At 43.9% G+C, this 25,474-nt stretch overlaps 1 long non-coding RNA gene across 2 annotated transcripts in view; it reads left to right on the top strand.

Moving 5' to 3' along the window:
* Positions 1–8,600, top strand: part of LOC309840994 — a 28,631-nt gene extending 20,031 nt beyond the window's left edge. For both annotated transcript variants that reach the window (XR_014298894.1, XR_014298895.1), the window contains one exon: positions 8,491–8,600. This is a non-coding gene — a long non-coding RNA (uncharacterized lncRNA). The remainder of the gene's footprint in view (positions 1–8,490) is intronic.
* The last annotated feature ends 16,874 nt before the right edge of the window (positions 8,601–25,474 follow it).

Raw genomic sequence — 25,474 nt, 5'->3', positions numbered from 1 at the left:
CAGAGGGGGAGGGGGAAGCAGGCTCCTGCGGAGCAGAGATCCCAATGCAGGGCTCAATCCCAGGACCCTGGGATCACGACCTGAGCCAAAGGCAGAGGCCTAACCCACTGAGCCACCCAGGCACCCCTATCAGATCATTTTTAATAATACAATAATCATGCACAAACCCTTGACCTGGAGCAAACGTTAGGACCTCAACAATAATCTACATCTTATCAGTTGACCACTCTCTCCTCCAGTGAACCCATCCCCCTGTCTCCCCATGCCCCAGGAGCTTTATCCTGTGTTCTACAGTCATCATTTTCTTGTTTTTCTTTTAATTTAACTTTACTGAATCTGTAAGTACTCTTAAAAAGTATGCCTAAACATTTTTAGACTTTTTAATATCACAAAAATGTATAATGCTGTTTGAAATCTTTCAGGGTTTCCTCTCTTGTGTTCAGTAGTATATGGCTAATGGAGAGTCGTACTGGTGAATGTTGGGTCGTTCATTGATTTAATTACTGTATACTGTATCTGTTCATTGATTTGATACTGTATTACTGTTCATTCATGTTTGGATGGTTTGTAAGTTTTTGCTTTTGTGACTCTTGCCACTAGGAACACTGTTTACATGCCTCCAGCTGTATGCGTGTAAGAATTACTGTCAGATATATCCTAGAAGAAGTCATCTTCAACTTAGAAGGTAGTAAGAAATGTTCTTCAAAGTTGTCATGAGACAGGGAAATGGAATGACTCCATAAAAATATGTTTTTTTCCTTTTCTTGTTCCTATTCTTGCTAGGACCTGTACTCCCCCCACCCCACCAAACACATGCATCATAATGCACATAGTGTTGTCTTTCTTGTAAGAGACAAGGAGTGAGTGATTTCTTTAGAACAGATAACATCTAAGGAGGGACCAAGTGAGAATGACAAGGTGAAGCCATCATATGCATATTCCAGACCACCCGTGCTAGACATCTCCATACCAAGGTTCTCTGGCTCCGAGGAATAACACCTGGGCCAACATCTTTGTTCTAACCAGTTCCTGGATGCCTGAGAGGACACATACCCCAGACTGCCATCCTCAATAAAAATCCCAGATCCTGAACATAGACAGGACTCCCTGCTTTCCTTTCTGGGTCTCCAGGACACTCTTTGTGTACCTGCAGTCTCTCTATACCTTCAGTAAAGTCTGCTTTTGCCTCCTGCTGGCTCATGTTTGATTTCTATCCTGTGCACAGCCAGAGACCCTCTTGGCTGGTCTTGTGGGATGCCCTTCAGGTCCTTGGACTGGCCAGCCAGCATTGATTATGCCAATTTATATTCCTACCAGCAGCACATAAGACATTTCTTTGCACTGTAGTTGCCTGTAGCTAGGTAATTAATCTGTATTCTAGACTATTCTACAAGCCACTTGAGGATAAGATAATATCTTTAGAAAGATCAAGAGTATGGGGTCTAGGACTGACTTCTACTTCCTTCCTCATTAGCCATGTGACCTTGAACAAATTCATTCATTCAACAATTATTCACTAAACATCTACTATGTGCTGAAGACATGGAAATCAACAAGATAAAGTCCCTGTTCCCAAGGAGTCTACATGCCAGTAGGGAGAAGCAGATAATAAAGGAGTTAATAGTAATTTCATACAATGAGATGTCCTATGAAGAAAGGAAAGTCATGATTTGCTAAAGAGTGACTGAGTGGGGAGCTACATTAGTGCAAGTAGGTAGGGGAGGATCACCTGTGTGGAGGGGACCTCAGAGCTCAGATCTGAATGACAAGAAGGAGGCAGCCCAGTGAAGATGTGGATGGGTGGAGCTGGAGAAAGAGGGCACAGCAAATGCAGAGGCTCTCAGGTGAGACTGCTCCAAGGCGAGGATGTGGCAAAAGGGGAACCCTATTAACACTCTTGGTGGGAAGGCAAGCTGGTGCAGTCACTGTGGAAAACACTATGGCGGTTCCTCGGAAAGTTAAAAATAGAACTTACCCTACAACCCAGCGCTACTAGGGATTTACCCAAAGGACACAAACATGGTGATCTGAAGGGGAAACTGCACCCCAATGTTTACAGCAGCAGTGTCCACAATAGCTAAACTGTGGAAGGAGCCCAGATCGACAGAGGAATGGATAAAAAAAGATGTGGTGTCTGTATGCAATGGAATATTACTCAGCCATCACAAAGAATGACATCTTGCCATTTACAATGATGTGGATAGAACTAGAGGGTATTACGCTAAGCGAGATAAGTCAGAGAAAGACAAATACTATATGATCTCATTCATATGTGGCATTTAAGAAATAAAACAGGTGAACACAGATTAAGGGAAGGGAAAATAAAAAAGATGAAAACAGGGAGGCAAACCGTAAGACACTCTTGACTCTTGGAAATAAACTGAGGGTTTCTAGAGGGGAGGTGGGTAGAACTGGGTGATGGGCATTAAGGAAGGCACTCAATGTACTGAGCACTGGGTATTATATGCAACTGATGAATCACTGTACTCTATCTCTGATACTACCAATACCCTATATGTTAATGAATTGAATTTAAATTAAAAGTTGTAAAACAAAACAACAAAAAAAAGGGAACACAGGGAAGGGTGTGGCAGGGGAAGCTTGAGGCAGGTGATGGGTGTGTCAGAGCCAGTTTGAGTAGCCGGTCAGAGCCCACTGTCTAATCCCTGGGAATGCCTGGAGCCAGTGGTGAAACCATTAGCAGCTGGAAATCAGCCACAGTGGGAGTGTTCACAACATTACCCAGCAAGGGCATCATCAGGGCTGCTCCCCACCGGCCCTGCGCAAGAGTAGTTACTGAACAGATGTAGTTAAAAAGTGAGAGGGAGTTACTTAACCTCTCAGAACCTAATCTCGAGGGGTTGCTGTGCGAATTAAATGAGCATAAATGCATAAATGCATAAAGCCCAGGGCACACACGGAGTGCTCAGTGATTAAAGAGACTTGCCTGCTTCTGCCAGTTTTCAAGCTCCCTCCCCAGACTTGCTGCCCTCCAACACTCTGTTCAGGACGATCCTTGGAGGAAAAAGAACAAACATGTTGAGCGGTTGTTTTAGGCCCAGACTTTCACATAATCATTATTCCATACCATCAGCAACACTTCAGGCAGATATCTGCATGGGCAGGTCACTGATCAATCTCTTCAAGGTCAGAGAGTTCATCTTACTTGCCCAAGGTTGCACAGCTGTTACGTGTTGGAACTGGCATGAAAAACTAAGACATCTGAATCTGACTTCAGGGCCTATTACAATAAGCTTTAAATTAATTAAATTAATATCAATTAAAATATTTTAATAGGCAATTCATTTCAGTGAAACACATGACTGCTGGCAGTAGGAGGTGGGGCCCGGTGGTTGGTGGTTAGGTCAGGAGGGTGCAGCCCCCACGAATGGGATCAGTGTCCTTATACAAGAAGCCCCAGAGAGCTCCCTCTCCCCTCCCACCTTGTGAGAACATAGTGAGAAGTCTACATCCCCAAGGAGGGCCCTCACCTGACCAGGCTGGCACCGTGGTCTCAGACTTTCAACCTCTGGAACTGTGAGAAAGAAACTTCTGTTTTTTTGTTAGGCACCCAGTCTGTGGTATTTGTTATAGCAGCTGAAGAGACTAAGACGAAAGGGCAAATCAAAGTTGAGTCTCAAAATACTGCTCATTCTTCAAGGCTCAGCTAAAGTCCTGAAATTTCTGGGACGTTTTCCCAAGCCCCAGCTACTAAGAACTCTCAGAGTACTTTTTAAACCCTAAGATCTCATGGATAATTTGCAATATGCTGCCTTTTCTCCCCACTTACTTCCTCATTCTCTCTTTTAAATGTAAATGCTTTACTATATATATATATGTGTGTGTGTGTATATATATATGTATACACACACATATATATACATATACATGTATAAGCGATACAAGAAGATTTTTTTTTTTTAAAGATTTCATTTATTTATTTGACAGAGAGAAAGAGATCACAAGTAGGCAGAGAGGCAGGCAGAGAGAGAGGAGGAAGCAGGCTCCCCGCGGAACAGAGAGCCCGATGCAGGACTCGATCTCAGGACCCTGAGATCATGACCTGAGCCGAAGGCAGAGGCTCAATCCACTGAGCCACCCAGGTGCCCACAATAAGGTATTTTTATCATAAAGTTAATGTAAAAAAAAAAAAAGGAAGGAAAAACAATCACTTCAAGTAGAAGTGCTCCACGGTAACATTTGAAACAATTAACACATTTTCTTCTATTGTTTTTAGTAAAATTGATAATCAGTGGTCTAGCCCACTTAAATCAACTCTAAATTATTTGAGAGTAGGGATTACAAACTATTACTATATCACATTTTACCTTTCATGTGAACCCCTTAGCTGCTTGTCACTGAGGAGACAACGCTCAGTGGATTATGAGTGTCTAGCTGGTTGGGACAAGGGCACGTGACTGAAGACTGTGGTGATGTAGGTTTGCTTGAATTTTAGTGCCCTGCGTGGGTAGTGTGAAAAGCCCAGAAGAGAACAGGACACAATCAGCCTTGTCATCTTCAAAACTACAGCTGTCCTCTTCACACCAGTATGGTTCTCTAGAATGGTGACTCACGGTGTTGTCTAATATCCCAGAGGGATGCTGGATCCACCTCTGGCGTGGGTGGCCAGACCATCTCTTGAAAAATAAAAGCAAAATTAATAAAGGAAGCAACAGGTCACCCTCTTTCTCTCTCCTCACCCTCCTTCTTACAAAGGCCTGGGAAAAAGTGATGCTTAGTCAATGTAGGAATCTGTTGTTGTTTTCTGGGATGGTTTAGAATAACAGAAATGTATTCTTTCTCAGTTCTGGAGGCCAGAGCCCTAAATCAGTGGCACTGGACTGGAGACAAGCTGTGGGCCAGGCTGTGCTCCCTCTGGAGTTTCTTGGTTGGGGAGGAGTTCCCTTTCTACCTCCCAGCTTCTGGAGGCTGTTGGGCATCCTTGGCTTGTGGCCATGTCACTCCCTTCTTCAAGGCAGCACCTGCAAATCTCTCTCTGCTCTGTCTTCCCATCACCTTCTCCTCAGAGTGTGTCTGTCTGAAATCTCCTTTTGCCTCTTTCTTTTGAGAACACTTTTCATTGCACGTAGGGCCCACCCAGATAATCCAGGATAATTTTTCTATCTTAAAACCTTTACGTCATTACATTTGCAAAAGCCCTATTTTCCTTATAAAAAAACACCTGCACTGCCCAGCATTTGGAACCATGTCTGTGGACGGATATTCTCTAGCCTACTGTACTAGAACTCCTTACAGCAGTTAATCTGGAGACTGGATAGACTTCATGGCTCAGAAGAACCTTATTCATGCTCATGATTTGGGTTACGGGGTGGAGATAGATTATGGAGAGGGGCAGGAAATGAGTAAGTAACTCATATTTTCCCAATCCTTCTAGAAAAAGCAGCTTTCTTCATTTACTCTGTTTTCCTCTGTCTGGAACCCTTCCTTCCCTTGATCTCCTCTAAGGGGCCTTGCCCAACCTCACCCCTCTTCCTTGCCCATACTGCATGGATGAAATCTATGACCTGCTAGTCCTCTGTGCCCCCTTTATAACTGCATAAGGCCCAGTGAAAGCCATGTCCTTTACTTAATGCTCCCCTCCAGAAGAGAATGGAACTCCATAAAACACCCTGTCCCTTGCTCAGAGCTGTGTCCTCAGTAGGTGCCTAATGTCTGCTGATCTCACTTGAGTTGTATTCCAGTTGAGAGGACAGGGATCCTCAGTACACATGTGATTGCATTTCCTTGCTTCTCTGATTTTGAAACTGAGGCCAAGAGACTCCTTCTTCAATGCCATAGCCCTAGCCTAGTCACCCCGACTCAGAGCCCTGATCAAAATCCTCCTGTCTCTTCTTCAGTTTCCTTGGTGATTAGACAGATCTTCATCCTGAGTTCAGGTCTCTACTGCTGAGAGTGTGGTGACTGGCCCGGAAGTCAGTGTCCTTAAAGCCGTCTTTGTTGAAAGGTCTACAGGGCGTGCACCGGAAGTGGCGTCCCTATGACTGGAAGCTGGTGGAGGCCTTGGAAGGGAAAAGGACCCTCTTTGAATGGGCTGGCCTGAACAAAAAAGAGGGTGATATTTCATCTCCAATGTTCAGTGGGAAGAGTGGTTTGGGAAAAGTGTCTCTAAATGACCATAGCTCTGTTCTTTCAGGCCCTGACTTTACCTTCATTATTATCCTCCCTTCGGGCCAAGTGTGGGTGCTCCTGGGGGCAAATGTCTAGTGTGAGCAGGCATAGAGCCCCCAGGCCCCTACTAGAAGTTTCCTTACAGCCTGTTCTCTGCTCCTCAGTGGGAAGCTCCTATAAATGGAAGCCAGGAGAAGAAAAGAAATACAAGTCCAAACCAGCTCCTTAGTTAGAGACTTTAACTAAAGAGTTGGGGACTCTTTAACTTTAACTCTTTAGTTAAAGACTCTAACTAAGGAGCTGGGGACTGAGTTTGTTCTTGAACTTCAATGATCTATGTGGCTTCTGCCTGCCCTAAATGTTGCACTCTTGTTCCTATTTAATGTTTATATAGCTCTTTACAATTTTCAAACACTTTCAGGCATCATATCTTGTTTAATTATCATTCTGCTAAGAAAACAAAACAATATGAAGAAGTTACTCTAAATACACCTTTTTTTAGGGACAAGAAAAAAAAAAGACTGAGTCTCAGAAAAATGAAGGGACATACCCATGATAATACAGTGATGCGGGAGAGTAAATCAATATTTAAACTCGCTTTTTCAGAAGCAAAAGTCATTCTAGTAATGTTCTTCTCTCTTTCTTGGGCTGGGTCCAAAAATGCCTTATGACTTTGTACTCTCACAGGGGTAGGGCAAGTTCCTTAAAGCAGTGCAGACAAATCTCTCTGGTGAGGCCAAGTGAAGCCTTGAAACACCCCTCAGCTTCTGAAAGGTGTCCAAATCGAGATTCTCTTAGGAGAGAGGGTCAACTGTCCCCTGGAATCATGCTGTATTGCTGTTAGCTCTCCTAATGTCTCGGTAACCGCAGGCATAGGTAGCAGAGCCTAGAAATTTATTGATTTAAAACTGCAATTCAGGGGCACTTGGGTGGCTTGGTCTAGCTACACGCATGCCTTTAGCTCAGGTCATGTTCCCAGGACCTGGGATCAAGCCCCACATTGGGCTCCTTGCTTGGGGAAACTGCTTGTGCACTCTCTCTGTCAAAAAAAATAAAATCTTAAAAATAGAATAAAATAAAATTGCAACTCAAAATTGCAGTTGAGAGAGCACCTGTTACACAGACATTGATTGCTAAGTACCATTTCCTACTAAAAAGAACCAGGGCCCCATGGAGAGATGTTGATTCCAGGTCAGAGGCAGGGAGAGCAGAAGGGGTCTTGGGCCACAGTGCAGGGGATTGCCCTGAGATCAGTGGGATGATGGGGTCAGGATACAGGAGGCAGCTTGAAGGAACTCTCATGGCCAAACACAATTTGCTCATCCCTTTTCCCAGCCAAATGATGATATTGGAATATGATAGGCTATAGTAGGAAAAAAAAAAAAAAAAACACACCTCCATGAGTCCATAGTGTTGCCTTAAAAGGTAAAGAGAGAGGAAAAAATGGGGAGAGAACGGGGAAACTTTTCTTTATGAACAATGCTGACAGATAAATATTAACAGAATTTGAAAGTCCCCATTTTCTAGCCCTCAAACTAATGGCAGATTCAGATAAGAGTAACGAATAGATATTAAAATCACTGAGTAGGACGGTTGTTAGGGAGTAAAATATTCACTTTGTTTCAAAGTATTACTCCACAGATTATTTTTTTTTTGTGCATTTAAACATTTTCCCCCAAGTTTTTATTTATTCCTATTAGTTAACATACAGTACAATATTAGTTCCAGGTATAGAGTTTAGTTAATTCATCGCTTCCATGCAACACCCAGTGCTCGTCACAGAAAGTACCTCCTTACCACAGATGATTAATTATAGAGGGAGAAACAGGCTGTTACAATGGGGAGATTGGGTAGTTTCCACCCTAATCAAGAACTGAACATTGGCATTGCTGATTATGGGGTGGCCTGACTTGTGATTCCTGAGATGAGATGCAGTGGGAGGTACCCATCACAGCCAATGCAGTGCCCTTGTTGGGACTGTCACCTGAATGCAATCCCGAGGAAACAGTCATTCATCCAGAATGTGGGATCTTCTGCAGAACAAGATGCCTAGGTTTACTAATGGACACAGGGCCAGGGACATCAGAATGAGTAGAGGACTATTTTACCCTGGGAAAGCTAACGAGACATAACAGCCAAACACAATGCTGGACTTCGATGGGATCCTAGATCCCCAAAAATATCTGCTCTAAAGGACATTTTTGGGGACAATTTGGGCAATGTGAATACGGGCTCAGTGTTGGATGCTGTTATTGTATTAATGTTGATTTTCTTAGGCATGATAATGGTGCTTTGGTTATGTAAGAGAATGTTCTTGTCCTTGGGAGATGGAAGCTGAAGTGTTTGTTTTGTTTTAAGCAGGTTCCCTGCCCAGCGTGGAGCCCAACGTGTGGCTTGAACTCATGATGCTAAGCTCAAGAACTGAGCTGAGATCAAGAGTTGGACACTTGAATGACTGAGCCACTCAGATGCCCCATTTTCTTTCTTTCTTTCTTTCTTTCTTTCTTTCTTTCTTTCTTTCTTTCTTTTTTTTTTTTAGAGAGAGAGAGAGAGAGAAAGAGACAGAGAGAGATAGAGAGAGCACACTGGGGAGAGGCAGAGGGAGAGAGAATCCTAAGCAGGCTCCATGCTCAGCATGAAGCCCAATGCAGGGCTCAAGCTCACAACCCTGAGATCATGACCTGGGCTGAAATCGAGAATTGGATGCTTAACTACTGAGCCACCCAGACATCCCAAGCTGAAGTTTCTAAGGGTGAAATATGACAGAGGAAGCCTACTTTTGAATGGTTGAGATAAAGGGTGTTATATATGGGAACGCAAACTGGTGCAGCCACTCTGGAAAACAGTATGGAGGGTCCTCAAAAAATTGAAAATAGAGCTACCCTATGACCCAGCAATTTCACTGCTGGGTATTTACCCTAAAGATACAAAGGTAGTGATCCAATATTGCACTTCAATATTTATAGCAGCAATGTCCACAATAGCCAAACTTAGAAAGAGCCCAGATGCCAATTGACAGATGAATGAATAATAAGGTATGGTAGCTATATACAATGGCATATTATACAGCCAGCAAATAGGGGAGTCTTGCCATTTGCAATAACATGGATGGAATTGGGGGTATGATGTTAAGGGAATAAGTTAATCAGAGAAAGGCAATTATCACGTGATCTCATGGATATGTAGAATTTAAGAAACAAAACAGAGGATCATAGAGGAAGAGAGGAGAATATGAAACAAGATGAAACCAGAGAGGGAGACAAACCATAAGAGATTATTATTCTTAGGAATCAAAGTGAGGGTTGCTGGAGGGGAGGGGTGTGAGGGGATGGGGTAACTGGGTGATGGACATTGGGGAGGACATATGATGTAATGAGCACTGGGTGTTATATAAGACTGCTGAATCACAGACCTGTATCCCTGAAACAAATAATACATCATATGTTAATTAAATGAATTTAAATTTTAAAAATCCTTTAAAAAAAGGTGGTATATGTATATATATATGTATCAATATGGATAGTGTGAAGTAAGACGGGTATGGAAAAATGTGTCCATTGGTGAATCTAGATAAAGGGACATATGGATATTTTCTATGTCACTTTTTCAACTTCCCTGTGAGTTTGAAACTTCAAATTAAAAAAAATAAGAAATTACAGTTAAGCCTTGCAGATAACTTTGGGTCCTCTCCAGTAGGAGCGATGCATTTGCAGGAAAGATTGCAAACTGAAGCAGGGGGTGGTCTATGGTCTTAGAGCAGAGCTAATAGAACTAGAAATGAAGGTCTTAGGCCAACTCTTCCTAGCCTAAGCAGCAAGATCCCGCAAACACAGAGCTATTCCTGCTGCTTAGCTTCTTGTTCGTGGACTTTCCCTCTTCTACACCACCACCCAGGCTTCTCATAAATCCACAGATCTAGCCAGCAATCACTAGTTAAGAGCATCCACATGGTTGGCCTTTGAAATCTAACTAAAGTGGTTTTTCTTCAGGATGCTCACAGTCAAAGCAAGTATTTCTGTAAATAAGGGCTCTTGAGACCATCTCCAGGGAAGTGCTATTCCCTGAAATAGGGTCGTCTCACTCCTGCATTGGCCTTATTACACACCACCAACTCCTCCTCATTAAAGCTAGTGGTTTCCTCTAGAGGAAAGAATGTTCTAGATATTTGTCATTCTATTTCTGGTCCCCTCTATTTTCAAGAATGTCACCATCCCTCCCCTCCTGTGACTAATACATGCTGTCTGTCCCCCAGAGCCAATCCACTTCCTCATTTTGAAAGTAGCTAGTGGTGAAGTCGCCAACAAGTGCTTCTCTGAGCATTTCTGGCCAAAGTTCTGGGAAGCTGAGTGATACTTTATGGGATTGCTGAATGGCCACTCTGTTAAGTGGTATTAGCATTGTGGCTTGCTTATCTGTTGGTCTGTTTCAAAAAATAATCACTCATTCACTTGTTCAGGATGAGTAACAATCCATGATGGATGAATAACAACTTGTTGATTTCACTTCCTGTGACTGTCTTCTGCATAGAGGTCTGACTGGTAGAGAAGCATTCCAGAAATGATCTGAGCAAACACAGCAGAGTCAGCAAAGTGGGTAGCTTCCTAAGATGTACTGCTACGCTGGGGCAGTGTTCACTCACATGTTTGCACGCTCACACATTTACTTGCAATATCAATCTTATTTTTTAATTTTATAGTCATATCTCCTATATGGACTAGTAAATCACTAAGAACAAGGGATAAAGGAAGGAGACTAAGTTTACTTAATACCAATTGCACACCAGGTTGTTTACCTGAGTTAGTTAATGTAACCCTTATAACATCCCTGTAAATAAAGTTTTATTTTTTTCATCTTACAGATGAGAAAAGTAAATTCAGGGAGTTAAAGTACTAACCCAAGATGGTTAGAAGAACCAGAAGGTGAAATCCATGCTCTGTCTACTGTCTCCAGTAACTTATGGTCAACACTAGTATTTGCTAAACAGGTGATAGCCAGCAGGTTTTAAATTGCTAATCTCCTGTCACCCCCAGACACACATCTGGGCCATCTTATCCTCATGACCAATCAGCGTCTGCTCCTAGTGAAATAATCTTTGGTGAAATCTGTATGGAAGAATAAGGACATGCATTTTCTAGCCAGGCATTAATGAGACCCATACTACTGCTTATCTCTATTACTCTGAAAAATACACTTGAATCACTCCTTTATTGTATCCATCAATGAAATCACCAATTTCAGTAATTCTCAATCCTCCTGAAGTCAACAAATACTAGGATGTCACCAATTTTTTTAAGAGATGTTGTAGAAGTTACACATTCATTCTGAAAACAAGAAAAGCAAACACCCTTGTCCTAAAAACAACCCGCACGGAATTGAAAAGTGTGACCTTCGCCATCAAATATCTGAACTCTTCTACTTCAAGTAACTCTGTTACTACTGCTTCCACTCCAGAACTCACCTAAACTTTGTAAACTTTAGTTTTGCGTAGCTAATAGAGATAAAAGTGTACTAGCTTCGTAAGTGTCTTGTGGTTATTAAAAAAAAGCCAGCACAGGGAATAGCTTACAGACTTAGAAACAACAAAGTGATGTCAAATAGGAGTGGTGATGAGGTGAAGAATATTAAGCAGGTGAATGGGAAAGAGAGTGAGGTAGAAGAGGACGCTTGCACCGGGCAGATGGGGAAGGCTGGTGTTGCAGAGGAGATGCTTAAGCTCAGGGCTGAATATCCTGCAGGAGGTGGACATGCCAGAGGAAGGCTGTGGTGCCCAGCTTCAGTGTGGAAGCCCCGAGCTCAAGTTCTCATTCTGCTACTTCTCACCTCCTTCATGGTAGACACATCCAGATCTCACCACATTCCTGCTCTGCAAAAAGAAATGATCATGAAGTAGGTGCCTGGGTGGCTCCATTGGTTGGACGACTGCCTTCAGCTCAGGTCATGTCCAGGGTCCTGGGATCGAGTCCCACATCGGGCTCCCTGCTCCTGTCCTCTCTCACTATCTCTGTCTTGCTCTCTGCAATAAATAAATTAAATCTTAAAAAAAACAAAACAAAACATTACTTTCATTTATCCACTCACTTTCTCATATTTCTTTATTTCCTCATTCCATGTCAAGCTTGCTCCGGCAGCACATAGACTCATTCATTGCTCAGGGTTGTTGAAGTCCTGCTGTAAGCCAGAAACTAGATCGGCACTGGAAGAGCTCTTACATGTCTGCTTTACAGTTATCCCATGAATTATACTCCAAGAGCCTTAGGAAGCTTGCAGTACAACTGCCATTTAGCAGGTGAGGAAATTAGGGGTGAAGTTTACGACATGGCTGAAATGACCAAGTTTCCATGGGAGGCTGGTTTTCTTCCCCAAGAATCATGGGAAATAGGCCTTGCCAGGCACCAGGGAAAGGTATGAGGCCACCTATAAACCAGGTGACTGTAGTTTCTGAACCCGACATCAGCTGACATGACCGGATAGGAAAATAGGATAGTCAGCTGACATGACCGGACAGGAAAATAGGATAGTTAAGGTCAGACTGCCCCTAACGGGCATATGCTTGGCATATAGTTGCCTTAGAGAGAGGAGTCATGGTTTACCACGCGATTGGGTCCAGCTGACTGGCTGACGGCCAGTAATACTGGGAGGGAGGACAGGAAAAGCAGAAACCAAACAAACACGTTTGGGCAAAAACAGAGTCTGGGTCCATCCACCTGCAAATTCCTAAGTTCTCTTCCTTTTATTCATTAAAACCTGGGGACGACGGCTCTCCGTGTATTACTAACCCCCAGAGGCAACAACCATGGAATGAAAGCTGGTGTGGGGTTTTGTAGGAATGATCTGTAAGCAATGAAAATAAGTAAGTTTCTTTTTTTTTTCTTTTACAAATATTTTATTTATTTATTTATTTATTTGAGAGTCAGAGATGACAAGCACGCAGAGAGGCAGGCAGAGAGAGAGAGAGGAAGGAAAGCAGGCTCCCTGCTGAGCAGAGAACCTGATGCAGGGCTCTATCCAAGGACCCTGGGACCATGATCTGAGCCAAAGGCAGAGGCTTTAACCCAGTGAGCCACCCAGGCGCCCCTAAAAATAAGTAAGTTTCTTGAAACACCTGGCCACTTCAGATCCCCCTGAGCCCATCAGAGGGGACAGAAGCCAATCCCAGAAGCCCCCTAATTGATGTGCCTCACTGTGAGTCTGAGGGGACTTGGAAGCCTTGCTCTGTTCAAAAGGTAGGTGTGGAGGAGCCCAGTGGGGAGGGGAGAAGGGAGGAGGGAGACACCATGGTGGAACTGGCTACTCTAACTGCTTCCTTTTGTTGTGGTGGCTGTTGCGCTTCTTGGGCTGTGGCAGGATGTGAAGTGGGAAGTGTTTTGTGGTCACAAAAGTGCAGCTGTGGGGATGCTGTGGACCGGTGGACACTGGAGAGAGAATGACAGCACACGACAGGAGGAGGGAGGGAAAGAGCCTGGCTGTGGGGGTTGGGAGGAGGCAAGAAGACGATTTCCCCTCCCACCAGGGCGGCTTCCTTGTTTGCAAGTCCGAGGGTTTCAAATTAACCTACAGGTTGATGTCCTGCAGCCCTCACTGGGTGTAGTCCATGGGCTTAGTGTCTGGTTGGGGATCTCTTGCTTCCAGGCAGGGTGGCCTTGGCTAAGTCCCGGGACCACTGGGCCTTAGGGTCCTTACCCATAAAATGAAGACCATACCATTTAGAGTAGAAAGTTGTAGAAAATAAGTGAAATGCCTGGTCCACGGAAACATGCACACATGTAAGCTACTCTTAGCGTTTTCTAGAAATGACTAGAAGACATGATGGTGCAAGAGGGCTCCAGAAGGGCAGCATCTGGTGTGGCAAACCCAGTAAACACATATTGTCCCATTCTCTGCAGCTCGCCTGCATTTTCCAGCCATTTCCCAGTTTACAGACATCAGGTTCTCCACTGGGGGTCCACCAATGCCAGCCAATGACCTTCTGTGCCAGTCATGCCCCCATTTGTCTTGCAAGTCCCCTTACCCCCTCCTTTCCTTCCTGGCTACAGAAGCCCTGGAAGGAAGATATGGTGTCTACCATCCGCCTGCTTTCTTCAAGTGAGCCTAAGTGTGAGAAGGAAGGCTGGAGGGAGGAAGGAAGGAATGAAGGAAGTGGGGGTTGGTTTCCCACGTACTTCTGCTGGCTGCAGCCTCTACTCTGCTTACCCTAATCACATCATGGCCAGCACCTTCTCTGGTCGTGCATTACCCCAGGACTCCTAGTCCTTCATTGTCATCACCTCCTCTGCCCCTAAATCAGTTGCACTTGAGCTATGCAAACAGAGAGGAGTGGGAAAGGGAGAGATAATGGCAAATGCACGAGCATTTGAACATCATGGTGCAATTTATAGTCATTCTGCATTCACGACATCATGCAGGGCCCAGGAAATCTCCTGCTATGTCACCCCCATACAGGTGGGAGACTGTGATACAGTGAGGTGAGCAGATTGACCTCCAGTCCCAGAACTGGGGCTTGACCCTAGGGCTCTGACTCCAAAGCCTGACTTTTACCTTCTCTTCTACATCTGTCTCAGGAGAGAAGTGGTGAGTGTGTGGGGAGCAGAAGGAGAGAATTCTCTGATGAAATTTGCACCTTAATAAAGCTGGAATAAGAATGATCTATAAAATAGTAGAAGCTATGTATAAACTGTCCCTCCACTAACCCAGTCCAACCCAAGCATTGTCTAGTCTCAAGAGAATTTATGCCAGTCTCAAGGGAATTTAGAATCACACTTTTGGAAAGATTATATGCATTTCTCAGTGCTTTGGGCACTTAAGGAAATACCTAAAAACTTATTTTCTTAAGTGAATGAAGGTGTCTGGCTTTCATATTTGGCCCCACCCAGAGTGTGAGGAGTGTGGAAGTCCCGGGGGTCCTGAATGTGACAGTCCCTTCCTTTCTCCCGGGTGGAAGGATAGAATTGGCAAATGTTACCATGCTACTTAGAATCTGATGGAACAAATGTGAGCTCAGCCTCCCACATATTAGTTCATTTAAAAAGGTTTTTTGCACCTGTACTAAGAGAAGCAGATTCTGACCCAAATCCAAGCAAGAGCTTAGACCAATAATAATGTCGAGAGGGCTGTCATGGGGCGCCTGGGTGGCTCAGTGGGTTAAAGCCTCTGCCTTCGGCTCAGGTCATGATCCCAGGGTCCTGGGATTGAGCCCCCAGTTGGGCTCTCTGCTCAGCAGGGAGCCTGCTTCCTCCTCTCTCTCTGCCTGCCTCTCTGCCTACCTGTGATCTCTCTCTGTCAAATAAATAAATAAAGTATTAAGAAAAAAAAAAAAAAAGGGCTGTCATGGGGGTGCCTGGGTGGCTCAGTCAATTGAATGTCTGATTCTTGGTTTCAGCCTAGGTCCTGATCTCAGGGTCATGAGACTGGGCTCTGTGTCAGGCTCTGTGCTTGGTGGGGAGTCTGCTTGAGATTCTCTCTCTCTGCTTTCATGCTCTCTCTCTCTAAAAATAAATAAAATCTTTGGGAAAAATGGCTATCTCGTTACCAATTAAATTAGGAATGTACTTGTAGATAATAGTGTATTAATCAGGGTAGTCTTCTGAGAGTATAAGCAAAAGAAAGCCCACACAGTAAAAACCAGCACCACCTGACTCCTGTTCAGAAGCCAGGACATCTAGATCCCCAGGACAGATACTTTGAGATCAGATCTTACTCATCTGGATTACTGTCTTAGCCCATTTCACTACTAATAAATACCATAGGCTAGGCGGTTTATAAACCACCGAAAGTTATTTCTCACACTTCTGGCGGCCAGGAAGTTCACGATCAAGACGCCAGCATATTCAGCGTCTGAAGAAAGCCCACTTCTTGGCTCCTAGATGGCTGTTTCCTAGCTGTGCCCTCACATAGCAGAAGGGACAAAGGAGATCTCTGGGTCTCTTTTCTAGGGCACTAACCCGATTCATGAAGGCTTCACCCTTATGACCTAACCACCTCCAAAGGTCCCAACCCCAGATCCCATCACAGAGGGAATGAGGTTTCCAGATATGAATTTGGGGATGGCGTGGGTGAAGAACACACACTCAGTTTATAACACTCTCCAAACCTATTCTTGAGATTATGTATTTTTTAATTTTTTTAAGATGACATTTAAATTATTTTCTGTTCCCTGAGGATCAACTCTTCGAAACTCCCCAGTTACCTGGGGCTAGACCTTTGCCCAGCTCAAATGGTATTTATGCCATGAAACCTTTCTACTTCTCTTCTCCCTTTGCTGGAAAACAAAAAACAAGAAACCCTTTTCCTCTTCTCTGAAATTCAAAGTCACTTTGATTTGAATCCTCACAGCAACCTTGTGTGTGGGTTAGAGCCTGAAGCATTTCAGCCCGGGTCCTATGGCTGGCTGTAATCGAAACCAAAATTACCTTCGGGTATCCTGACTCTGGACCAGGCTCTCCGCACCATACTTCCTTATCTGGAAGGACTATGGCTCCTGTAAGCACATTAGCAGATTAGTTTTATAACTGCTGTCACAGAACAAGACACCACGGATCCAGGGCCAGTCAGTGTTGGCAAGGGGCCGGGGGTCAGGAAAGAGCTAGACTGTGGAATGCTCAAGAGCAGGACAAGCCTGGTGACAGTGATGAAGGTGGGGTTGGAGGAGGAGTCCGTCCGGGCCATCACCCATCCTCTACACTGTAGGTAAAGCACTCATTCTAAAATCTTTCCAGGAGACGTGTGCCTGTCTTTCCCAAGCTGGAGACCCTCTAGAGGGTTTCTTTCTTGCCCTCAGGATAAAGTTCAGCTCCTTGGCATGGTATTCAGGGCGCTCTTCAGTGTGGTCTGTGTTTTCCTCCACAACACGCCATGCAGCCATTGCCACCAACACACATACTCTTTGTTTCAGTTCAACACAACAGTGAGCGAACCAATGACCCTGCTTTGCAGACATGCACTGGGGCTCTCAAAGGTAGACAAGCAAACGGGCAGGCCCAGTGCAGAGACATTGGTGCTCTTAGGGGAACTTCTGGGAGTTCTGGGAATTTAGAGGCCAGATTTAGGAGCTCAGGGAGGACTTCCCAAAGGGGGTGACATCTAAGTCTCTAGCTAGATGGTAATACTAGATCAAGAGGGTAAGGCGAGTATTTCAAGCAAGCAGAATAGAACATGGAAATGCTGGAGACAAGGGCAGGGAGTTCAGGAACTGAAGCAAGAAGGGGTGTTTGGCTGGAGATGAAGCTGGAGGTAGGCAGAGGCCAGATGATGGCCTCTGAAGGCTGGCCAAGGAGCCAGACCATGCCCTGAAGGCTACCGGAAACCAGTAAAGGGTTTTTAAGCTTAACCTGAGGTGAACAAGGAATTGAGGAGAAAGAGTGGGGGGAGGGAGAGAAAGAGAATTTGAGAAAAGAGATCTCTAGCTTTTGCTATCTTTGCTCCATCAATAAACGATCATTAAAAGGACCACACAAAGCTCTTTGCCAAACCTACGAGGGAATACCCAGGAAAACAAACAAACAAACCAGAAAATCTTTCCCCTTAAGAATCTCACAGGGGCACCTGGATGGCTCAGTCAGTTGGATGTCTGCTTTCAGCTCAGGTCATGATCCCAGGGTCCTGGGATTGAGTTCTGAGTCGGTCTCCCTGCTTGGTGGCGGTGGTTGGTGGTGGTGGTGGGGGGTGCTGTGTCTCCCTCACCCCCTGCTTGTGCTCTCACTCTGTCAAGTAAATACATCTTTAAAAAAAAGAATCTCACGGTCTAGAAAGAGAGATAAGATAAAAATGAAAACAAGCCAAAAAACCCGCAGCACCAGGCAGAATCCTGAAACTGATAATAAAGATACAAGGAAATGGTAGCAGAATTCAAGAATGAGAATAATTCAGTTCCGTTAGAATGTCATTCAAGACCTTGTGAGGGAGATGCTCTCTGAGGCTGTGTTGAGGGACAGGAAGGATTTCAGTCGGCAGTGATGGAGAGTGCAAGGAGCCCAAGCAAGGTCCAGGCTGACTGAGGGGCAGGAGTGGGAAGGAGAACAGAGGAGCAGGGAGTAGCCTCCTTGGATGAGGTCCCTCCAGGACGGAAAATAGAATGCTGGGGCATGAGCTTGGTGGGCTGAAGCCAGAGTACGAAGGGCCCCAAATGCCAGGCCAAGGAATTTGAATTTAACTTAGCAAGTAATGGGGAGCACTGAAAGTCCTTAAGCTCAAAAGAATCGTGTTAAGAACTTGAAGATTAATTGGCAGGGGAATCCATACACCAGTCAGCTGGAGCCCGTATATATTCCCAGTGCTCCGAAAACTCTACAGTAATTCTCCAACTGTGCATTTTCTCCTAAATGAGAACCTTAAGGTGTTAGAATATGCTGGAGTACTTGAATGGCCACGCCGTGTTAACAGAATTCTACCACCCAAGCTCAGTGGCCATGCCTTCACAGGAAGTATTGCCTGAGCACCTACTATGTGCCAGGCATTGTTCCAAGCACTGGGCATAGAGTGCTTAACAAAACAAAGGTCTCCCTCTGTGAAACTGAACACTAATGGGATATTTGTCAGTATTAAGAAATTACTGGGATTGGGTGCCTGGCTGGCTCAGTTGGTTAAGCGACTGACTTTGGCTCAGGTCATGACCTGGGAGTCCCAAGATTGAGTCCTGCATCAGGCTCCCAGCTCCACAGGGAGTCTGCTTGTCCCTCTGACCTTCTCCCCTCTCATGCTCTCTCTCACTCTCTCAAATGCATAAATTAAATCTTTAAAAAAAAAAAGAAATTACCTTTTTTTTTTTTAACACAGAATAATGATATGTGGTTATGTATTAAAAGGAGTTCTTATCTTTGAGGCATACTGAACTATTTAGGCATGAACTTCCCTGGCATCTCGGATTAGCTGCAGAAGCGTCCGGTGGGGGTGGGGAAACACGGATGAGGAGAGAGAGGATCTCAGGATGGTGGGATCAAGACCCGTGTTGGGCTCTGTGCTGGGCATGACGCCCGCTTGGGATTTTCTCTCTCTCTCTCTCCTTCTGTCCTCCCAACCTCATCACTAAAAGGGGGGGGGGAGAAAGAAAGGGGGGGAAGAATTTAGCTGATAGCTAGTGAAACACAAATTTACACAAATTTACCTTTATAAAAAAAATTTTAATTCACCTTTCTAATACTAGTTTCAGTAAAACAATATGCTATATTAAAATCAATGTGTTTTATTTTGTCCAGAAGTTGACACCATGGTCGCTGGCTGAAGGGCGCAGAGATTTGTTAGGCTCTTCCTGTTACTTCTGAGCATGCCTCGTATGTTTCCGAAAAAGAAAGGAAGGATGAACACCTGCCCTGCTGGAGGGTACGTTCTAGTGTGTGAACTTGTAGTGATGACAGCACTGACACCAAGTGAAGGCAGCATGACATCAGGGCCGCAGAAAAGAGCAGAAGAGTGGGGGAGGGGGCAGGCTGAACAAAGCTGAGTGAGGGAACTGGGACTCGGGGGTGGGAGGCGCCTAGCGATCCTGGATTCCAAAGAATCGGCTGGATACACGGAGTGCCTTGAAAGTGGCAGTCTCCTGAGCCTCCTGTCTCTATACCTCTTATCTAGCCGCTGTTCATTAGCAAGCGCATAAAGCATTATAACTTTTATTTTTGAATTATGGGGTACACTATTAAAAATCATCCAGTGACAGTTTCAGAAGTGATGATTCTTAAATAAACAATGTGACAGTAAATCACAAACGGGCTTGTCACACTTCAAAGAATTCAGTTAAGGTGCGCCTGGGTCACTCAGTCAGTTAAGTGTCCAACTCCTGGTTTCAGCTCAGGTCAGGATCTCAGGATGGTGGGATCAAGACCCGTGTTGGGCTCTGTGCTGGGCATGACGCCCGCTTGGGATTTTTTCTCTCTCTCTCTCCTTCTGTCCTCCCAACCTCATCACTAAAAGGGGGGGAAAAAAAAAAGAAAGAAAGGGGGGGGGAGAATTTAGCTGATAGCTAGTGAAACACAAATTTACACAAATTTACCTTTATAAAAAAAATTTTAATTCACCTTTCTAATACTAGTTTCAGTAAAACAATATGCTATATTAAAATCAATGTGTTTTTATTTTGTTAGCTTTCTGTGTCTATATAATTTAATGTAAAATGTTTCAGTTATCCTATATAAGAACAACAGGTAGAAAATATTCATAAATCATTTTATGTTGGCATATATTTAAATAATAGCATAATAAAAAATGAATTACATCAACACTGAAGGACCCTAGGAATTTTCCCCTCCCTGATATAAAGTCAGCATCGTTTTCAGGGATATAGAGAGATTGATTATAATGGTACAAAAATCCAGGTGAGAGCATTGAATAGAATGTTGGCAGTGCAGCTGAAAATGAAAAATGAGATTCAGGAGATATTTTGAAGGTAAATCTACATGTGGTAGAGGATCAGAAATGACATGGATACAGGGAGTGAATGAAAAAAATGTTTGAATCTCAAGGACAAAGAAAATGCCGTTCACAAGAAATTGGATCCTCGAGAAGAGAAACTTGATAGGGGGCAGGAGGAGAGGGGTTCATGAAATTAATTTTGGACGTGTTGCGTTTGAAAAGCCAGCATGGTAGCAAGCAGGAAAGATGAATCAGAACTTGAAAGACATTGATTTCTCTCCAGAACCAGAAGACACACCGCCCACGCTCACTACGTCTAGGACCTGGGGTCTGTGCACTCCTCACACCACAGGTCAGGCTGAGTATGGACCCCACAGGCAAAGCCCAGAGCGAGGCCAGTTCCCAGTCAGCCCAAAGCCCTAAACTGGAAGGCTATGGGGCCCTCAGAGCCTGTGGCCAGGACCATGTAGGGTTGGGGCAAAGGGTCCAGGGCTCCTACTTACCCAACTCCAAGCCAGAGGGTGTTAGCTGGCATGACGTTCTGCCCCAGGTTTTGTGAGCTGTGACTTGAAGGCAATGTTATCTACCCTCCTGTTTTTGGTAAACAACCAAAAAAAAAAAAAAAAAAAAAAAGTTTCCGGTTTGAAAATTGAAGGCCATCTGTTTCTCATTCTATTTTCCCTCTTCTCTGGCTTTCTTTCATTCTCCCCTCTCTCTCCCCCACCCTAAGAACTCACAGCTCAGCTGGGAGCATAGTGACCTTATTTGACTATCTTTGCTTTAATGAGAATGTTGGGTTTGTCTTTGGGATTAAAAGGAGAGCATTCCTTGTTCCCACTCAAAATAGGTGTCTTACATTGTTTACTTAAAAATCATTTCCCCCCCATGAAAATGACGTTTCTCTTTTCAGTCTAAGTAATAAGCACATCTAACTAAAGTAAAATAATTATAAAACCGTGACGGACGAAGCCGAATGCAATTTTGTTGAAGGCAATGCACGAACTCCTTAATGTCTTGTTAGCACACTCAGCTAAATGTGACCAAAGGATGAGAGTTGACTTTTAAATCAGGATAAAATTGAAATCTTGAGCTGGTTAAATTGGCGGCAACCCCATGGCCAGGATGTGGCTTCTCTCCTGGGATTCTGGAGTGGGCAGGCTGTTTTCAGCGGGTTCTATTTTCCTATAGTCTGGTGTTACAGGTCCCTCTTGTGTTGGTTGTTAACATTGTCTTGTTTCTGTCTCCAGAAGTATGAGAACACAATGATTGTGCATGGGCAACCAATGTCCTCCCGTCCCCATCCCCATGACCGTCCCCGTCAGTACCAACTAGGATAGTTCAAAACCACATGCTTTGCAACCAGACAGATCTGAATTTGAATTCTTTCACTGTCTCCTGGGTGAGTTACTGCCACTTCCGTGTGTCATTTTCTGCATTAACTAGAGGTGCTGATCTGATGACAGTCACGTCATTGTTTTCAGGAGAAAAAAGGAGAAAGCAGGTAAAGTGTCTGACATTCAGGCTTGAAAAATATAACTCCTTTTCTCATTCGTTTCTTCTTTCTCTAGAGAAGACAGTGTTCTTGCAAAGAAAGAGTTAAGATGTAATGGGGGGGGGAGATGTAATCGAGACAAAGTGGATGTAAGAGGACCTTACCCAAAGATCAAGTCATCTTCAAGCTCCCTATGTAATAGCAAAGCTATCACACTTTAAAAAAATGAAAAATCAGTCCGTGATATTGTTTACATTCATTGTTATGCTCAGAAGGGGACCCTTTGCTCACTTCCTGTTTTCCCATCTTCCTGCCCCACCCCCCTTCACTGTCACTACTCTCGAAGGCAGAAGGACCTACTGTTTCTTCCAGCTGTGGACATCTGACAAGTGCCTGTTTTTTTCTGTCCAATGGTTTGTTCTTAGCAAGGCTTCAGGTCAGAATACAAACACCTTTTCTTGAAATTCGTTAGGAGTGTGGTGTGTAAAAGGTATTACCGTGTAACTACTGCTCATACATTATGCTTCTGCTCCAATAAAGGACTTCTCTGTCTTCTGAATTCATGTAGCGTTCATGCAAAAAACTCAGCCCTTAGCGCAGACCATCTTGTTGTTTTCATACTGTTTTTTCTAATGTATGCATCTCCAGGATTCTTGGGGCTGTCTCCACTCTGAAATTTTACCGACGAGCATGGGCTTAACCTCAAACTCAGGTCTAATAAATATTTATTGAATTAAGTTGAATTGTGTATCTTGTCTAAGGATACTGCAAATATTTCAGAGACCGGGACTTTATTCTCTACCTCCTCTTACTCACTTTACTCTCCTCTTACCCCACCGTGATAATCAAAAAATGATCAATAACATTTGATGATATCTATGATCAGCAGTAGAACAAAGAGGAACCCCAACCCTGCAAGGAGCCTTCAAAAACGTCCAGTCCAGTCCTGACTTCTGTGACGGTACTCCTGCCAAAGGCCATCCCCTTTTTGTCAGGATGACTCTGGAAATGTCAGAAAAAAAAAATTTCTCCTTATTGAGCTACAGTTTTTCTTCCTTTAGTCTTCCTCCTGGATCTAAAATCTACCCACTGGAGGAAAGCAAAACACGTTCAAGCCCACCTTCCACATGCCTGCCCACTGCATATTCAAAGATTGCTTTTGAATCTTTTTTCATGATGAAAACTTCTGTCTGTTACATGACTAAATTTCTGTTATCCAGTTCTCTCTCTTTTTTTAAGGGGGGGGGGGAGTGAGTAGAGGTGGGAGGAGGGGGAGAGAAAGAACCTTAAGCAGACTCCTTGCTGATCTCAGAGCTCAACATGGGGCTCAATCCCATGACCCTGAGATCATGACCTGAACCGAAATCAAGACTCAGACACTCAACTGAACCAACCAGGCGCCCCTCTCTCATTCATTTTTCTCTTGATTCTTCACTAAGACTAGTTGTAATTATCATTATCTTTAATTGAGAATTTACTCTGTGCCAGGCATTGTGATGAATTGCTTTCAAATGATGTCTCCTGTAATTCTCCGAAATTACATGAGGTAGCTGTTCTTACTACAGGTGAGCACACTGAGGTTTAGCAGGGATAAGTAACTTGCTTAAAGAATAGACAGCAAAGCTGGGTTTGGAATCCAGAAATGTCTGGTTCCCAGGTCCACACCCATAGGTACTATAATACCCTATCTCCCCAAGGTAAATCGGATCATTCTATTCAGCTCTGAGTTCATTCTTATCTGGACTGGATTCTTTTTGCTTATTTTCCCCAAATCCCATTTCTTCTCTCACTGATACTGTTAAAGAAATCTACCTGCCTTCTAATGTGGATTAATTTTTTCCCCTCTGGATGTTCTTCTTGCTCTTTCTAGCTTAAGGACATTTCCTTTTTTTGTTCTTTAGCTTAAAAAAAAAAATCCTGTTTTTAGGATTGCATGGTGACACGTTCTAATTTAAGTCATGTTGGGACACATGAGCTGTTATAGTCATCAACACATGGTAGACCAAGCAGAAACATTTCTACATGCTAACTACCATGTTTTCATGTCCACACAGCATTGGTTGGGCTGATGTTCTAGTCACCCTGGCAAGGGTCAAAGAAAGAGAAGAAGTCAGAAGGTGTCCGAAGGCAAGGGGGAATCCACTGGGACGCTACTCATGAGTTCCTGGCAGAAGCACAAATTTAAGGTCATGGCGGCCAAATGCTGGGGGTGAAGGGGGGGTGGTGGGGAACTACGTTGTGGTGCAAGAGGCAAAACCCAAGCCAAACCAAAACAATTCCAAAGTCATATGATGCCAAGTGTAATTACCCAATGGTGAGGTGAGAAAGAGACTTAAGTTCTGAATTTAGGAAGATTGGGGATGTAATATACAGTGGGGTCAGGGTGAGAGTTTCAGGGAAGAGACTATGGACAAAGAAAGGGACTCATTTCTGGGGCAGCGGGGACTCAGAGTCAGATGAGATCATCTAAAGGCATTGGGCAAGTCCAACTAGAAACAGGAGAACCAATGCTATTTTGTTTTTCTTTTTTTGACCTGCTTTTAGTTGTAGACTTTTTTTTCCTCTTCCAGAGCTATTCTGAAATGCCTACTCAAATAATTAAAGTTTTCAACCAACTGATTCATTTGACAGGAAGAACATTTCCATGTGCCAATGTGTATAGACTGAACTCCGTGACCTCTCCACTGGGAAGTACGGTGGTTCTAAAGTTCATCACTGGGTCACCACCTCTGAAACACTGGGAGGTAGTAAGCTTTCCTTTTTCTTGCCTTTTTATATACTGACATCTTTGGCCTACAGCTAGTATTCTAGATGACACATATGTGCCGAATGTTCAGATTTAATGGAGAATTTGAGAGGAGGTATAGGAAAAACCCCAGGGGGCAAGATGGTGGAGAAGGAGAGTGACAGAATGATTTTCTAATTCATGAAATTATCAAATAAGTATCATAAAATATACACAATGTGAAATATACCTGACATAAAAATTCAGGAAACTTTTAACCATTTCGAAGTTGGGTGACATTAAGTAGTCCCATTTTACAACCACCACCTTGGTTTGTACAATGTTCTGGTACACTGAATGCATTTTGTCTTTCCAAAGACAAAATTTTGTCTTTCCAAAGACAAAATTTTGTCTTTCCAAAGACAAAATAGGATGTTTTTGTCTTTCCAAATGGAAAGACTGTACCCATTACTGTACCCATTAACAGTAAACAGTAACTCCCCACTCTTCCCAACCCAGTTGCCAGTGACCACCATCCTGTTTCCTGTCTCTCTGAATTTGACATTCTCTATAACTCACGTGAATGGATCCTACCTATTTGTCTCTTTGTGACTGATTTATTTCACTTAACATAACGTCCTCAAGGTTCAACCATATTACAGCCCGTGTCAGGATTTCCTTCCTTTTAAAGGCTGCCTAGCGAAGTGGTGCCTGGGTGGCTCGGGCGGTTAAGCATCTGCCTTCAGCTCAGCTCATGGCTCAGGTCACAATCCACAGTCCTGGGGTCGAGC

This window comes from Mustela nivalis (assembly GCF_964662115.1).
Source record: "Mustela nivalis genome assembly, chromosome: 9".
Taxonomy (NCBI): domain Eukaryota; kingdom Metazoa; phylum Chordata; class Mammalia; order Carnivora; family Mustelidae; genus Mustela; species Mustela nivalis.
The sequence above is the reverse complement of the archived record's forward strand: the minus strand, read 5'-3'. Positions and strand labels throughout refer to the sequence as shown.